We start from the raw sequence: 18395 nt of genomic DNA, 5'->3' as shown, positions 1-18395 counted from the left end.
AGAACACAGCACCAGCTCCTTTTTTTTGGAGACCTGGGGCCCCACAGCTCCAGGGGAGCCATCCCCAAACACAACCACAGCCATGTCCCCAACCACTCAGCCCTGACTTTTCTTTCAGACCGAGACATTTCACAGCACCGCTGCCATTTCCAGGGGTGAGAAAGGTCCCCTTCTTGCCCTCAGCCCTAACCTTTCAAAGGAATTAATCTTCAAAGCAATCTCACCCCAGCAGAACAAGTTTTGATTTATGAGTTGAGGCAACAGCTGAGCTCCCCTGACACGGGAGATGGGGAGCATTGGCTGGATGGGGTCAGTGCCAGGAGGAACCTCCACAGAAACCACAGATGGAGCAACCACCACCTCTTTGTCCTTGGGAAATTCCAACCTGCCTCATCTTCTCCATTAACCAGGAAAAGCAAGTTTCCCACCTCCAATACATTTTTTTAACAAAAAGTTGACCTCTTTGACAAGAGCCTCATCAAAGGCTTTGTTTTCCTCTCCTAACACCGCTCCCTATGACAAATTGCAGCATAACCACACACAAAACTGAACCAAGGGGATTTGGCTTCATTGAAATAAAACATTTTGATGAAATTTTAAATGAGAAAATGGTGATAGCCCCCACAAAATGATTTGATTTCGGTGAATCTGTGTTTCCATTTTGAAAAACTGATTCATTAGAATTTTTTTTCCAAGCAGCTCTAATCAAAGTGCTCTAGGCATTTTTGAAAATTTCAATCCCGAGCTTCAAAACAATTTCATTTGTGTTATAAAGCAGCAAAGTTTATGACACAGATACAGCGAATGGAAGCACTTTTTGACTTTGCAAACACTTCAACTTTAAGAAATTAAATTAATAGTAATGTGGGAGAGTAATTTCAAAAGTTTCTTTCCTGAAGTACAGAAAGTATTTTCCAACTCATCTGAAGGCAGACTTTATAAATATAATATAAGGTTGTCATCTCCACGCTTACAGCTTGCTTTTCACTACCACCAGTTCCATTTAAAGTTTCTTCAGGTCGTGAGCAAATGAAATAAAAGAACTCATTTCTGTTCGTGAAAACTCCAGTGACGGGATCATTATAGAGAGCATCTCCAAAGGGAAAAGGAAAAAGGGGAGAGAGAGCAGAGGATATATGGCAAAAATGGAAAGAGAATGAGAACATCATGGGAAATGCTCATTGCAACAAGGGCCCCATTCACACGCTCTTGTCTTTCCTTCAGGGTTAGTTCATGTTTCATTACAGATTAACACAGCATCTCTTCTCTCCAGCCTCTCACTGGAGATCGCTCCATCCATTTAAATAGATTTCAAAAGCCAGGGCTGATCTATGCCAAGCTGTAATTTGGGCTGGTGGCGTGGCAGTTAATGCACTGCAGCCCTTGCAGAGAGGAGGAGGAGGAGGAGGTGTGTGGATTGCTTCCTCAGTATGATAAATACATTAGATAAAGGAGCCTGAGATAACAGGAGCAGCACTTGGAATGCATCTGGTGGCACGGATGTGCAGGGAAGGGGGTCACAGCTTGGCTCTCATGGTTTGCATCAGAGCAGAGAACTGAACAAAAGAGACTTGTGCAGGGGACTGGAAGGGCCCTCTGGGTCAAGCACTCCTACTTTTTCCTCTCTGAGATAACCACATCATAATTCAACAGCTGCTTGAACCTGTGAATGCCATCCCATGGAAAGCATCTCTAAATGCCAACCAGGAAGACTGTGGGAAAAATGAAATATCATGTCCCTAAGCAGAGGAGAACCCCAGATCTTGTCTGCAGTGTGGCTGGTAGAGGTGCAAAAACCAATACCAGAAATCTGCTGTGCTGTGCAGGCTGGGTGCAGAGCATGGAGCAGGGGGAGTAACAGAGACACAGGGTGGGTGATCCCTGCTGTCTCACCAGCTCCTGGCACTCCCACCTGCGAGCACTGGGAGTGCTGGCACTGGGATCTGGGATCTCTCACTGAGCCAGCCCTCTCCAGCCTGCTTAAATTCAGCTCCACTGCTGCAGGGAAAGGAGCACAGCAGGCTCCAAGGATCTGCTCTGATGGTTTGGCTCACAGGGAACCAGGACAAAGAAATGGGAGGATGCTCTGGCAGCCACACAAAGGAGAGCAATAAACATTGGAGAGGGGAGCAAAGCAATGGGGATCAACAGGGCATCACAAAGCAGGAGAGTGAAATATGGGAGGAATTCTCTCATGGAGGAGAAGGGGAAGGAGCATGGAAAGCCAGCAAGAGATCAGGGATGCTACAAACTGGAGGGTTTGGAAGGTCCAGCACCAACTCCACGGGCACTGCAGGAAGCCCACAGAAAAGAGAAACCTCAGAGAGGGGCCCTGGGGCCAAGTGAGCTCTGTGATCAGAGAGCAGCAGGAAAAGCTCAAGCTTTTCTAGAGCCCCTGTCAGGATACAGCCAGGAACACCTGTACCCTCCCAGCTCTGCCAGGAGCACCTGTACCCTCCCAGCTCTGCCATCCCCAGGTTACCTGATCCAAACCAAAGCTGATCAATGCAGGGAGGAAAACCTAATCCATACAGGAACTCAGCCTGAGGAGATTACCTGATCCAAACCAAAGTTGATCAATACAGGAAGGAGGAACTCAACTTGAGGAGTTTACTTGACCCAAACCAAACCTGATCAATACAGGGAGGAGGGACTCAGCATGAGGAGATTACCTGATCCAAACCAAACCTGATCAATGTAGGGAGGAGATTAAAAAAATGAGATTACAGATTACTTGATCCAAACCAAACCTGATTAATACACAGAGGAGGAACTCAGCATGAGGAGATTACCTGATCTAAACCTGATCAATACAGGGAGGAGGAACTCAACTTGAGGAGTTTACTTGATCCAAACCAAACCTGATCAATACAGGCAGGAGGAGCTCAGCATGAGGAGATTACCTGATCCAAACCAGACCTGATCAATATAGGGAGAAGATTAAAAAAAAATGAGATTACAGATTATCTGATGCAAACCAAACCTGATCAATGCAGGCAGGAGGAACTCAGCATGAGGAGATTACCATGGCAGGAGAGCTGCTCACAGCCACGGAGCTGCCAAAGCCCTCCCACAGCAGCAAGTGAGCTGCCAGATGGATTTTGATCTCATTAATCTGTTTTGGGGCCAGCCAGCAGCACAGGGCTGCCGTGGGCGAAGCGGCACGCGACACCTTCCTCCAGAGCCTTGGCAAAAGGGGCAGATTCCACACAGAAATGTTCACTTCAGGCACCCAGGTGCTGGGAATGGGGTCATAGAAGGCCAGAGGAGTGGCTGTCCCATCCCTGGAGGTTACAAGGCCAGGCTGGACAGAGCTTGGAGCAATGCAGGCTGCTGGAAGGCATCCCTGACATGGGAAGGGAGTGGAACAAGATGGGCTTTAGGGTCACTTCCAAGCCAAACAATTCCTGACTGCACAATTCCATATCTGTGCTATTAATTCATTTATCAGTTCTGCAGCTCAGAGTTGATTTGGATTTCGCGTGAGGAAATGGGGATACTGCAATCTCTATCCAGGGAAAAGCCTTTCCTGCACTCACTTGAGGCTGTAAAAATTAAATATTCTCTTTGGTGCAAGGGGTCAATGCTGTTCAGAGGATAATGCACCAGACTGGGACCCAGGGTCCCTGCTCTGGTGCTGGTTCAATAGAAAATCTTGAGGGTTTTAAACCCCTCAATTCGTCCTCTCTGCTTTCTCCTAAGTGAAATAGGGATACCAAGCAGAATTGAGGTCTCCCAGTGAAAAGCATCCCACAATCATTATTTTAGGGATTGAGGAACATATAGAAGGGTCTATAGCAAAGCCTGAGACACCACAAGGGAGGGAATGACTAACCTGGAGCTACAAGCACCAATAAATCAGCTACAGTGCAGGAGCACCCTCAGCTGAGGGTGGAATCATAGAATGGTTTGGGATGGAAAGGATGTAAAACTCACCTCAGTGCAACCCCCTTGCCATGGACAGGGACACCTTCCACTAGACCAGGTTAAGGCTTGACATTTTAAACACTTCCAGGGATCCAGGAGCAGCCACAGCTTCTCTGGGCAGCCTGGGCATCCCCACCCTCACAGGGAACAATCCTTTCCTAATATCTAATCCCAACCTCCCCCCTGTCAGACTGAAGCCATTCCCTGTTGTTCTTTGCCACTGGACCAGGCCAAGAGTGCAGCTGGGAGCACCACAGCACGGAGAGGCCACTTCCAGCTGTCACCAGCTGGAAAAGGACCCTCACTGAGGCTGCTCCTGCTCCTTCCACCCCTGTGCTGCACTCCCACCTCTGCCAAGCACGAGTTCAGCTTCAAAGGGCTGCAAATCCATGGATGTGAGGGGCTGCTCACACTCAGAGCACACGGAGTCCGGGGCAGCTTGGTCCATGTCAATTAGGGATAAATTTAAGTTAATGAGAAGGAAATGTCCAGGCAGGGCTTTGCATCGATTTGGTTCAACCAATGTAAGAGAGCAAGTGCACGTGTGGATCTGGGGATGTGTGTGTGGGGATGCTGCACTGCTCTTTGGCAGTTTGCCCCCAAACCTTCCTTGGTTCATCCTGAAGGTTTTTCAGATGAAAGCCCCAAATTTGCTGGGTTTTGTTTTGTTTTCAAGTAATGACACTCACGCTGCACTTCCAAACCCTGTGTGAAACAGAGCCACTGTTTTCTTTTGTACAGAAAAGTTGGGAGATAAATTGCAGATGATTCAGTAAATAACTCAGCCTATGACCTTGATGCTTATTGATTCCTCAAGCTGTTTATCTTTCTTGTGTGCTCCCCAGCAAAAACAATTATCACTTAATTATAAAGCAGCTTGGCTTGAGGGAACCTCCAATTGGCTGGCACAGGATGAGTTCATCCCTGCACACCACAGAGCCCCGACCAGAGCGACTGCTTAGGATTCAGAGCCACAAACTTCATTATTTTCTTCCTAGCTCATGTTTTTCCCCTCGTTTTAAAATCACTTAAGGATGTTTAGCCAGCCCGGGTGTTTGACTGCCCGAATATTCGCGATGGATGGGATCGAAACAGCAAGTGCCAGCACTGGAAAAGGGGAAAAAAAGAACTAGAATGACAAAAAGAAGCACAAGGAGAGGTTATTGGTCCTGGAAATAAAATACCTGGGTTGTTCTCTCCTTCAGTGACCTTGGGTGAAGCTTTTTCTCTGTTGCCTCCCCTCCTCTCTGTGCAGAATCCAGCACAAAGGATCCTTCCTGCTCCCGACCGAACTTTCCCGATGCCACTGGGATGGGGGAATGACAGCTTGGCACTGCTGCAGCCATGCATGCCTTTGGAAAGCACTTAGAGACATCCATTAGCATGGGAAAGGGAGTTATCACCCCCACCCCAAGGCAGGAGGAGGGGAAGGAGCCTCCCCCTTCGCCAGAAATGAAGGATTTGTCATTTTCATGCACTTTTGAGCTGTGCCATCCTCCAGTGAAAGGGCATGAGGGAGTCCACAGAGGGATCTGGACAGGCTGGATACCGGGGTTTAAACCCCCCATTTCATCCTCTCTGCTTTCTCCTAAGTGAAACAGGGATCCCAACCACAAGGAAGGGTCCAGGGAAGGGGCTGGAGCCCCAGGAGCGGCTGAGGGGCTCAGCCTGGAGTGAAGGAGGCTCAGGGGGGACCTTCTGGCTCTGCACAGCTCCTGACAGGAGGGGCACTGAGCTCTGCTCCCAGGGAACAGGGACAGGATGAGAGGAAACAACCTCTCAAGTTGTGCCAGAGGAGGTTTATATTGAATATTGGGGAAAATTTCTCCATGGAAAGGGCTGCCCAGCCCTGGCACATGTTGCCCAGGGCAGTGGTGGACTCCCCATCCCTGGAGGGATCTAAAACCCCCATGGATGTGGCACTTGAGGACGTGCTTTAGGGATGGGCTTGGCAGTTCTGGCTTAACAGTCGGGCCCAATGATCTTGGAAGTTTTTCCAGCCCAAACCATTCCATGAGTCACATCCAGCCTCCCCAAACATTCCTGTGCCCTGGCCGTGCAGCAGGGACACTGCATTTCCCAGCTAGATGCTCTCCAGCTGGCAGATCCCCCAAAGCTGCCCTCCCCTCCCTCTCTCCTCCCACACAAATCCTCAGCAGCAGCAAACTCACTTAGGGAGCTCTGATGTGATCAGATCAGGGATCCGATGCAATGAGGAGCAGCAGCAGCCAAACCCGCTAAAGAGACAAACATCATTACACCTCATAAAGAGATCAGGGACAGGCAGCACCTCCCTGCCCAGCTGCTGGGGACACCCGGGCTCTGTCCCTCTGTCACCAAAGCCACACGATGGCACTGTGTTTGCCAGAGCTGCCAATTCCTGCGGGTTCTGCAGCAGTGCCCGGACCTGCCGGAGCCGGTGCAGCGTTTCCCTGTGCACAAAATAGTTCAGGTTCTACAGGAAAACTGCAGAGACCTCACCAGCCACTGCCAGCTCAGCACAGAGGGCTCAGGAAAGGCTTTGCAGAGCATCCCTGCCCCTGGGCTGGGGTCACCTCTCAGCAGCTCTGATGATCCCAGCTCCAGCCCTGGCTCTAACTGCACCAAATAAATTCAGTTTCAGCCCAGGGCAGAGGGACTCTCCATCACACTGTGGGCAGGGCACTGAACCCCAGAACCCCAGAATGGTTTTAGCTGAAACAGACCTTAAAGCCCATCTTGTTTCACCCCCTGCCATGGACAGAGACAGCTTCCACTGTCCCAGGCTGCTCCAAGCCCTGTCCAGCCTGGCTTGGGACACTTTCAGGGATCCAGGGGCAGCCACAGCTGCTCTGGAGAACCATTTCCCATGTCTCACCAAGCACTCAGCATCCTTGCAAGAGCATTTCCTACTGTCTCTATTTGGGACCAAAATCTCCTTTAATTCACCTGGGGGCACTCCAAGAGCTTTGATTCCATTAAGGAGCTCTCAGTAAAACCCAGCACATGGATCCAGCTTGTCTGTGTGCCCAGGCTATTGGTCTTAATTAATTCCTGACTTAGAATTGGAGTAGAAAGGATTGCAAAGAGATCAGACCACAGGTTGATATCCCTACATCCCTTTGATATATATCCCTATTGATAACAAGCACAGCTGCCCATAATGACCCCCATTCCTCACATTCTCCAGCCAGCTATCACAAAAAAAAAAACATTCCTACACACTTTGTGGTGATTTTTTTAACATCTTTTAAGGAGTGAAAATAAGCAATACCTCCCCTCCAAGTCTTCCTTCCTCCCCATCCCAGTGGCACACAGCACACCCACGTTATGCTCAGCACAGCCTGGATCCAGCTGTGCACCTTTCCAAAGGTACAAACATCCTCTGCATCTGCTCCCCAGCTCCTCAGGCACAGGGCAGGAGGATATTCCACATCCTCACGTTCCCACTGACAGGAGTTTTATGGCCCTGTACTGTCCAGGGAGTACAGCCAGGAGCAATCCAGGATATCCTGTGCCCTTGCAGGAGGGAATTGTCACATTAAAAAACCTCTAAATGCTTAAAGGGGCTCTCGTTTAGAGCCTCCTGCCGTGAAGTGTCTTCGAGGGCCTCAGATTTATTATTTCATCAGAAGATCAGAGAGGGGAAGTTTGTAGGAGATCAAACAAATAGAAATACATTAGGAGAGACAGTGGGAGAGGCTGGAGAAGCTGCTGGATTCAATAAAGTGGGACCAGGGGGTGGCTTTCCCTCACAGCTCCCACCCCATGGACCTGCCCAGGCATCATCACCCATGGAGAGGGCAGCAGGGGCCTGGGCTGGGGAATGCAGCCCCTGCTGGCTGCAGGAGCCACTTCCCATCCCTTGGTTTCTAAATCCCTCGATTTCTAAAGCAAAGGGGAGTATCTTCCCTACTGGATTGCATTACAGATCAAAGATGTGGAACACAAGCCAAAGGAGATGGTGCAAGGGGAAGAGATGGATCTTCTGGAAAAAAAATGTCTTAAGATGGGCCTGAATTTGCTTCCTCACTCTGCTGCAGAATCCATGGGCTCATTCTTGCTCTGTGCCTCAGTTTCCCCGCTCCATGAGCAAGCCTCACAACCTTCTTTTCCCACACTTAGAATCATAAAAGTTGGAATTGAGCTCTTGGATGAGCCCAGCCATTAACCCAAGGCCACCACTAACCCACACCCACACACTTCACTAAAAGGGAATTAATTTAATCATTCCCTCACTTCCAGGGACAGGGATTCCACCATACCCAGACTTGAACAGCCTTGCAGTGAACAAATGTTTCCTAATTTCCAATGGACCCCATGGGATGCAGATGGAGCTGTTCAGAGCTGGGGCAAGGGCCAGAGCAGCCCTCCAGAAGGACCTGGGCAGGCTGGAGAGGTGGGCAGGATTGGGCAGCAAGGACAAATGCAGGTCCTGCTCCTGGGGAGGGAAATCCTGGACACCAGAACTGGAGAGCAGCTCTGCAGAGAAGGGAGAACTGAGCTGTCCCCCTGTGCCCTGGGGGTGAGGAGGCCATAGGGATGCAGGGATGCATTAGGAAGAGTGTGAAAAATGCATATTTTATGATTGGCTTTTTGCAAATATTAAAATTAATATTATATGTGTTGTGTTAGAAAGTTTTGCTGTATTCATTTTCTTAAGTAGTGTGTTAAATATAGTTAAATATAGTTAAATATAGTTTTAGGTTATAAAAAATAGGAATAGTTTTAGGTTATAAAAATATATAAAAAAACAGAGATAGCAGCCACAGGACACCTGAATCTTTCAGAGAAAGAGAATTTGTTGCCCCATTATCAGAAGGAATGAACTTCTTCCTGCCTCGAAGATGCTGTTAGGATTCAGAGGAAGAAGTTGATGATGACAGACAGAATCCTGTGTTTGAATGGAATTTATGCATCATGGATGAGGTGTATGAATATGCAACAGGTTATTGTTTTTAAGGGTTAATCCTCTGTTAACGTGGGTCCTTTTTCGGGCCTGTGGTGCCCAGAAAAGGTACCCAGACTGTCCATAACTCTTTGTTTCTATTGTCTCATATTGTCCTAATTCAAATTGTCCAAATTATTATTACTCTAATTATATTACTATTTTTATAACCATTTTATTACTATTAAACTTTCAAAATTTTAAAACCGAGTGATTGGCGTTTTTCACAAAGAGCATTCCCAGCAGGTCGGGGGTGATCCTACCCCTGTTCCCGGCCCTGGGGGCACCTCAGGCTCCTGTGCCCAGCCCTGGGGGCACCTCTGGCTGCTGTGTCCAGCCCTGGGGGCACCTCTGGCTGCTGTGCCCAGCTCTGGCTGCTGTGCCCAGCTCTGGCTGCTGTGTCCAGCTCTGGATCCTCAGCACAGCAGGGCCAGGAGCTCCTGGAGCTGAGCAAGGGCCTGGAGCAGCTCCGTGCCCAGGAAAGGCTGAGGGAGCTGGGGCTGCTCAGCCTGGAGAGGAGCCCCAGGGAGAGAGAGGGGCCTCAGCCCTGGCTGTCCCTGAGTGTCCCTGTGTGTTCTGGGTGTCCCCAAGTGTCCCCAGGTGTCCTGGGTGTTGCTATGTGTCCCTGTCGGTCACTGGGTATCCCTGGGTGTCCCAGTCTGTCCCTGTCTGTCCTGTCTGTCCCTGGCTGTCTCTGGGTGTCCCTGTGTGTCTGTAGGCGGCCCTGTGTCCCCCTGTCTGTCCCTGTCTGTCTGTCCCTGGGTGTCCCCAGGTGTCACTGTGTGTCCCTGTCTGTCCTGTGTGTCCCTGACTGTCTGTCCTGTCTGTCCCTTGCTGTCCCTGTCTGTCCATCCCTGTCTGTCCTGTCTGTCCCTGTGTGCAGAGGTCAGAGCAGGCCCAGGCTCTGCTCCAGGCCCAGCGATGGCCCCAGAGCCACAGGCAGGGATTGATCCTGGAATTCTCTCACAGGAGGCAGAACCCCTGCCCTGTGCAGTGACTGAGCACAGAACAGATCATCCAGGGAGAGAGTGGAGTGTCCCTCACTGGGGATGCTCCAGGACATTCTGGACACACTCCTGTGCCCTGTGCTCTGGGATGGCCCTGCTGGAGCAGGGAGCTGGACCAGACGAGCCTCAGTGCTCCCTTTCCTGACCAATTCTGGGATTCTGCAACATCAGCTGCTACTTTTGGCCCATTTGGGGTTTGCTGCAGAAAAACCAGCAATTATCCCCTCACTGCTCCAGAGACTGGGCTCAGGCCTGTGCTGTGGGTGTCACAGACATCTTCTATGAAAAATCCTTTCCTTAGGACCTTTCCTCCTGAGAAGCTGAGAGGCCTCAGGAATAAAATGCAAACAATGGTTATCTGCTGCTGTGGAATGCAACAGGTGCATCTGGGATTGGCCTCACGTGGTTGTTTCTAATTAATGGCCAATCACAGTCAGCTGGCTCAGACAGAGAGTCCAAGCCACAAACCTTTGTTATCATTCCTTCTTTTTCTATTCTTAGCCAGCCTTCTGATGAAATCCTTTCTTCTTTTCTTTTAGTATAGTTTTAATATAATATATATCATAAAATAATAAATCAAGCCTTCTGAAACACGGAGTCAGATCCTCATCTCTTCCCTCATCCTCAGACCCCTGTGAACACGGTCACACTGTGGTAGCTGCTATTTGGTACCACTTTTCTTGCAGCATTTGTGAGTTGAAACACGTCAGCCTTTCTGTTTGCTTGCCCCCCTCCCCAGCCCGTGGCAGCTGAACAGCCTTTGGAGCCTTCTGTTCCCTCCCACCCCCAGCACCTCTCAGCTCCCCAGCAGCTGTCAGCTCACACGGCTCCATCTCAGCAGATCAGTGGGAGGACATGAACACACACCAAATATATATGGAAATATATATAGAAATGTGCACAGGAGGGCTCTGCTTCTGCTCACACGTCGGGGCTGGGCTGCCAGCACGTCTCCTCCCTTAAATCCTCATTCACAAGAGGAACGTCACACCTCCGAGGTCAAGCCACGCTTGAGTTTTAATTCATTAAGCTAACTTCTGTGCTGGCTGAGTCTGCAGTCTTGAGGAAATTGCTATTTTATTGGGGTGGAAATGGGAAAGCTTGGCTTGCTGCTGCAGGAATCTGGGTTCTCACAGCACCTCCTGTGCCAGTCTGGGCTCGGGGGCTTCACCCAGGGGTGACAAACCTGACTGCCACTAAATCTCTACACCCACAGCACCAGCTCTGCCAAAAATCACCCCTTGAACAAGCAGCTATAGCCTCGTCCTGAGTGATCTGTGGGGATGTGTGACCATGTTCACAGGGGTCCCAGGATGAGGGAAGAGACGAGGATCTGACTCCATGGTTCAGAAGGCTTGATTCATTATTTTATGATATATATTACATTAAAACTATACTAAAAGAATAGAAGAAAGGGTTTCATCAGAAGGTTAGCTGAGAATAGAAAAAGAAAGAATGAATAACAAAGGCTTGTGACTCAGACAGAGAGTCTGAGCCAGCTGGGCTGTGATTGGCCATTAATTAGAAACAACCACATGAGCCCAATCCCAGATGCACCTGTTGCATTCCACAGCAGCAGATAACCATTGGTTCCATTTTGTTCCTGAGGCCTCTCAGCTTCTCAGGTGAAAAATCCTAAGGAAAGGATTTTTCATAAAAGATGTGTGTGACAGGGATGGACAGTGATGCTGCCCCCCAGAACCAGCCAGGAGCCTTCACTTCCTTTTGGGAAGGGAAACAAAATCTTTCAAAACAGGAAAGCAAGGCTCACAAACACTCTGGAAAGGAGATATGATCAAATGAAATGCAATTAAACAAAAAAAACCCAAAAACCAGAAAATTGAGACATTTAGTGACTACAAGAAAATTGTCTGGGAGGAAATGAGGTGCAGTGCAAAGGACCAAAACATGCAAAACCTAACCTCACAGGTGCTGTAAAACCAGGGGAAAAAATCAAGGAGGAAGACACAACTTTGAGGGGAAGATATGAGTGACATGGCATGGATAGTGGAAAAAAAATCTTTGCCAAAGTGAAAGGCATCAAAATGCACGGGGTGCCATGAAGTGCAGGAACATGGATCAAAGCTTGCTCCATTGATGCCCATTGAAATTGCAAAAGCAGAAGCTTTAAATGGCCTGGGACAGGCTGTGACATCCTCGGAAGGGCTGGGAGACACAGGGATGCTCCAGAACATTCCAATGAGGACAGACAGGCAGCAACATCCCTGGGCAGAGCTGGGAGACACGGGGATGCTCCAGGACATTGCAATGAGGACAGACAGGCAGTGACATCCCTGGGAAGGGCTGGGAGACACAGGGATGCTCCAGGACATTGCAATGAGGACAGACAGGCAGTGACATCCCTGGGAAGGGCTGGGAGACACAGGGATGCTCCAGAACATTCCAATGAGGACAGACAGGCAGCAACATCCCTGGGAAGGGCTGGGAGACACAGGGGTGCTCCACAGGGTGATGGAGAGCAGCAGGGCAGGAGGCAGGGAGGTGCTGTCACCAAAATACCAAACACAGTGTCTCTGAGTGACCTCCACCTCCAGCTGCCACGCAGAAAACGTAGAGAAAAAGGAGGAAAAATAATGTTTTCACTCCTGGCAGCTCAACAGAGACAACACCTGCTTCTGCCTGCTCCAGACTCAGCAAAACTTGGCTTCCATCACCTGATCGTGTACACGGCGAGCCCACGCAGACACACAAAAATCAATGCACATCGATCCCTAAGCCAGGAATTCATAAACTCCTTTAAAGGTCAAGGATTGATTTTTCACTTTCTGTGAAAAGAAGAGACTCCTGCCATCAGCCTCCTGCCCCCATCAACCCCCTCATCCCGTGCCTCCCTCCCCGGCAGCTCCGCACCGAGGCACCGACACCTTCCCCATGTGCACAGTCAGCGTGGAAAACATAAGTGGCACATATAGAAAAATATGTTGCACTTGTAGCTGGCATCTTGCAGTAACAATGTGTTTGTAGTAGGCATCTTGCAGGAATTCCTGTTTGTTTAACTCCTGGCTTGCTGGAGGTGCTGGTTTTAAGGGTCCTGAAGGGAGAGGAGCCCTTGCAGGCTGGAGCAGCATCCCTTCCTGTGGGAACCCAGCACATCCCTCTGGCTGCCCAGGATGGCCAAGACCCTGCTGGGGGCTCAGAGACCCTGGCACAGAGCCCAAGATGCCCCTGTGGGTTTGATTATGACCCATGGAGCAAGTTACCAACCTTAGATGAGGATCTGCAGGCCAAGACAGTTAAGTAGAATAGTAGTGAATTTATCATGGGGTGAAAATGTAGAATTTTGGGGTTTTTAGAATGGGGGTTCAGGGGGAAAGATGGAGGGAACTGGGTGTGTCCAGCCTTTCTCCTTCTTCTTCTTGGCCTCCATCTTCTGCTGTGATGTTGGCACTTACAGATTGGTTTAGAGTAGAAGCTCCCTGTCTAACACAGGTGATAGGTATTGGAAAGTAATTGTAAACATTGTACAGGTAGTTTTTAGTATAAAGACATAACCCTGCCCTGGGGGCAGGCAGAGTGCCTGGAACTGTCCTGCTGGATGGACCTCGGCAGGGCAGGAGAAAGAATTTTATAGATAAGGAACAATAAACAACCTTGAGACTGAGAACTGAAGAGCCCTGACTCCTTCTTCAAGCACCAGGCCGGGAAAAGAGACTTTGGAACACATCTCGGGGTCACTGTGAGCAGCGAGAGGCCCCGAGACACCTTCCCTCCCTGATGCCCAGGATCTCACCAAGCAGGCTCTGATTTATGAATTTGAGGGTCCCCATGCCTGGCTATTGTCCATCTGCAGGCCCACAGAGACCTCAAATCATCTTGTCCAGCATCCTGTGGCAGCTCCTCCCTTTGGAGGGCAGTGAGAGCCTCCTGCTCTCCAAAGGCCGTTGGGTGTTGTACAATGCACATCCTCTCCACAAAGCCATCCTCATCTGATGGACACCCCCAGCTCGTGGACATTCCCAACAAACCAGCAAGGGCTTCAAGCAGCCCACCCCAAACCAAGCCAGGCATTCTCCTCCCCTGCCCCTCAATTTGCCCTTTTAAATCACAGAGGGCAGTGACACCCAACTGCTGTCACAGAGCTGGTCTCCATTTCAGGGTCCTGCTGTCCTTTGCTAGGAGCTGGCAAATCAATCCTCCAGGGGATTATAAGCACCCTGCCCTGGTCTTGTTCCCTGGATTTCTGGCTCTTTCCCTGGCACACCTCCTCACCAGGCTGGAAGTCCCCCTGCCCAAAGTCCCCTCTCCCTCCTCACATCATCACCTCCTGCCAAACCCCTCATTCCTTTAGGTCCCAAGTGGGTAATTCCAGGAGTAACTACATTTCAGAAGCCTTTCCATTGTCCCTGTCCCTGTCTGACCCTGGTCCATCTCCACAACCCTTTCTAGCCCGCTGCTATCCACAATTCCCACTCCAGCCAGGTGCAGGATGCAAAGCTTCAAAATGCAAAGAGCTTTCCCCAGCCACGCCGTGACTTATTGCTCTTTGGAGGAACAAGAAAACAAATTTAAACAGTGCTGGATTTAATTGATTTCTCCACTTTTCCTCAATGGAAGCTCAGCAGGGAAAGTTAGAAGCACAATGGATGCAGAGGAGCAGCTGTGGGAGGGCTGTCCCACACCTTGGCACATAGGCAAGGGTTTACATTTATTTTAGCAAGCATTAAGGCAGTCTTAGAAACCAGAAAAGTCAAGTTTCCCTGTTTATGGAGGAAGTTTCCCTCCCTGCAAAGCTTAGGGAAGCACTAAAAAAGCAGAATTTAAATGTTCCTCTGCAGATATAAATGGTTTGGCATCACAGGTCTGGAGTTGCCAAAAACTTCTTAAACTTTCCTCCACAAAGAGGAGTTGTGGCAAAAGAAAACTCACAAAATAATCTGGTTTATAGCAAAAAAAAAAAAAAAAATCCATATTTGAATAAAAACCACAAGTGCTTCTTTCTGGCCAGTGCCAACTGGCTCTGCCAGTCCTTGGCTGCTGCTCAGGCCCCGGCTTGGCTCCACATGTCCCTCCAAACATGGCCAGTGCCACAGCATCACAGCCATGCTGGGAGATGATTGTGTTTCAGGGAATGAAAAGGAGCAGCAGCTCTCCCCACCTGCTTTGGGAGGGATTTTTAATGCAGAAGGATGCTCGGAAACTGAGGGGAGCATAACCACTCCTAATGAGTGTAATTAAAATTCTGCAGATGCTGCTGGTGAGCAAAGCACGGGAAAGGTGAAGGGGCCAGGATTTGTGTGTGCCCAAGGATTCTCTGTGCCCACTGCAGATCCAAAATGGATCCCCAGATCCCAAAACACAGATGGATTCCTGGATGCTAAACACTGATGGATCCTCCGATCCCAAACACCGATGGGTGCCCAGATTCCAAACACTGATGGATTCTTGGATCCCAAACACTGATGGATTCCCCAGATCCCAAAGCACTGATGGATTCCCCAGATCCAAAACACTGATGGATCCCCAAATCCCAAACACTGATGGATCCCCAGATCCCAACACTGATGGATCCCCAGATCCTGAACACTGATGGATCCCTAGACCCCAAACCCCAATGGATCCCCAGACCCCAAACACTGATGGAATTTTGGGGAGGGTGGCAGGAGGGTGTTCAGGTGCACAAAGGGCAGATCCAGATGGATTTGTGCCCTGTCCCAGCTGCTCAATGACATTCCCAATGTCCCTGGAAAGAGGGAAGGAAAGATCAGCAAGACATTTGAGCCAAGGCACAGGAGATTATGTTAAAAAAGCCTTTCTGAGCACCACGATGCTGACAGAGCAGCACAGCTTGATGAGGAGAATCACAAAATCCCAGAGGCGTTTGGGTTGGAAAGGACCTTAAAGCTCCACACAATTCCATGGGCAAGGACACCTTCCACTGTCCCAGGCTGCTCCCAGCCCCATCCAGCCTGGCCTTGGGCACTGCCAGGGATCCAGGGGCAGCCCCATCTGCTCTGGGCACCCTGTGCCAGGGCCTGCCCACCCTCTCAGGGAAGAATTCCCAATTCCCAAAATCCCATCCAGCCCTGCCCTCCCTCACCCTGAGGGCACCCCCTTGTCCCTGATGTGAGGGATGCTGTGGAGGAAGGATGGCCACAGGAAAAGCCAGCTCAGTTCCCAACTCCACCATGGCTTCCCACATGACCTTGGGCAAGACATTTAATCCTTCTCTGCCTCATTTTCTTGGTGTTTTGCCTCAGAGGACTTTGGGGCCGAACTTTTGTCTTACAAGGGGTTTGGCTACACTTGAATGCTTATTTCAAATTCAGTAATTGCCAATTAAATCAACATGCTTAGCATACTTTCATGGACTGTGTTCTTTTTTTTCCCCAGCTAAACATGTTCACCTTAATTAAAGGAGTCTGCAAGTCATTGCAAAGCCATCATGTCCTGCCAGTTCAGTCTCAGCACTGAAGCATTTGTATGCCCACGAAACCAATTTTGTATGATTGGCACTAAGGGATGGGACCTTCTGTTCATTAGGGGCTTCTAAGTGGCACTAGGCAAGAAAATTAAATCTGATTCAGATGGGAGGAGAAGGATGGATGACAAAGACAAGAGTTTTCAGGGAAGGGAACAGACTGTTTTACACTGCATTTAGAGAAGATAAAACATATGGGGCCTATTCTGAGGCAAAAGGCCGAGGTCTGGGCAAAGCTGGCCACAGAAGTTACATTTGCAGGTTTATTTATAGATTTTGTGCTTTTTAGCAAGAGGATGTGATTGCTGCATTTGTGGTTTATGAGGCATTTGCTGTGTTTGGGATGAGATTCTCAAGCCCTGCTCCCCAAGCGCAGGAAGGACCCATGAGGAGGTCACTGACACTGAAACTGATTTCAGCTCCAAGTCTTCTGTCACAGTGAGGGGCTGAAATCTGGCAGCAGAAGAGGATAAAGGTGATGAAGCAAACAATAGATTCACCTGTTTTTCCAGGAAAAACAGCTCACCAGCCCATCCAAGCCCTGGGCAAGGCTCACACCTGCACAAGGCTCATGCCATGGCAGTCTGGATCCAGGCATGTGTCCCTCGTTCTGAATGATGCACCCTTGATATCTGTCTGTGCTTGGAATCCCTGCAAGGAGCATCCAGGGGGAACTGGGCTGGACTGGGAAAAGGCCAGACCCCAACCAGGCAGAGCAGTGAGGCCAAGGGACCCAGAGGTGGGTGCAAGGGATGAGGAAAGGACCTTCAACTACATGATGGGTTGTTACCTGAGTGTCACAGACATCTTTTATGGAAAATCCTTTCCTTAGGATTTTTCCTCCTGAGAAGCTGAGAGGCCTCAGGAACAAAATGCAAACAATGGTTATCTGCTGCTGTGGAATGCAACAGGTGCATCTGGGATTGGGCTCATGTGGTTGTTTCTCATTAATGGCCAATCACAGCCCAGCTGGCTCAGACTCTCTGTCTGAGCCACAAGCCTTTGTTATGATTCCTTCTTTTTCTATTCTTAGCCAGCCTTCTGATGAAATCCTTTCTTCTATTCTTTTAGTATAGTTTTAATATGATATATATCATAAAATAATAAATCAAGCCTTCTGAAACATGGAGTCAGATCCTCGTCTCCTCCCTCATCCTGGGACCCCTGTGAACACGGTCACACCTGGGGGCTTCTGGGGGAGGGGGAAGCAGAAATCAAACATCCTGCACAGGACCTGGCTGGGACACAGGGACACACCTGGCACATGCACTTCCATCCCAACCCACTCCAGCCTTTCCTGCCAGGAACTCACACAAGCATTGAGCAGAATTCTCTTAACAGCAACAGTGACAAGCTGCAGGCTGTGCCCCGCACCACCCATGAGAGCAGCCCAAAGCTGCCCCAAAATCCTTCTGGGGTCACCTTCACTGCTGGGCTGCTTGAGTCTTTTAAGGTAAAGCCACCAAAACTTTGTGGGAAAGCAAAGATTAATTTTTTTTAATTATTTTTACTTTTTTTTTTAAGATTTGTTTCAGAAAAGCTGTCAAAAATGTTTAATTGATGAAAAGCTGGATTTCCAAGGAAAGACATGTTTGAGAAGTGACACTGATAGCCATGTGAGTAGAGAGTCTGGGGTTGACTGTGAGGAGTGGGTGGGAGCACAGGGGAAGAACACATTAGAGTTGCAAATGCAAAATGAAACAAAGCCCTCCATCATCTTAAAATCTTTCCTAAAAGGGAGTTTTACTTTTTGACCTGATCAAGAGTTCACACAGAGCCGAAATGCCAGGCCTAGCTGAGAGCAGCAGAGAGGTGGTTTAGTCCCTAAAACACCCATTTTTGAGGTCCCAGGCAGGGGTGATCTGACATTTCCCAACAGGAATCAGGACTGGAAAATTATCCTCTGTCCCAATGCTGGCTGACACCTGGATTTCAGCTACCCCACTGTAAACACCCCAGAGCTCACGGCTCTCACTGCCACAGAGCTCAAAAATTGACTCCTTGTTCCTATTCCACCTCTTTGAACAGGAGGTGCTCATTTACAGAATTCCAGGGGGATGTGGGATGAATTCCTGCCATACAACTGGTGAGAGCC

Source organism: Agelaius tricolor, unplaced genomic scaffold (assembly GCF_023055355.1).
Source record: "Agelaius tricolor isolate 1412-34295 unplaced genomic scaffold, bAgeTri1.0.p SCAF_29, whole genome shotgun sequence".
In the NCBI taxonomy this organism is placed as follows: domain Eukaryota; kingdom Metazoa; phylum Chordata; class Aves; order Passeriformes; family Icteridae; genus Agelaius; species Agelaius tricolor.
This window is presented reverse-complemented; position numbering follows the sequence as displayed.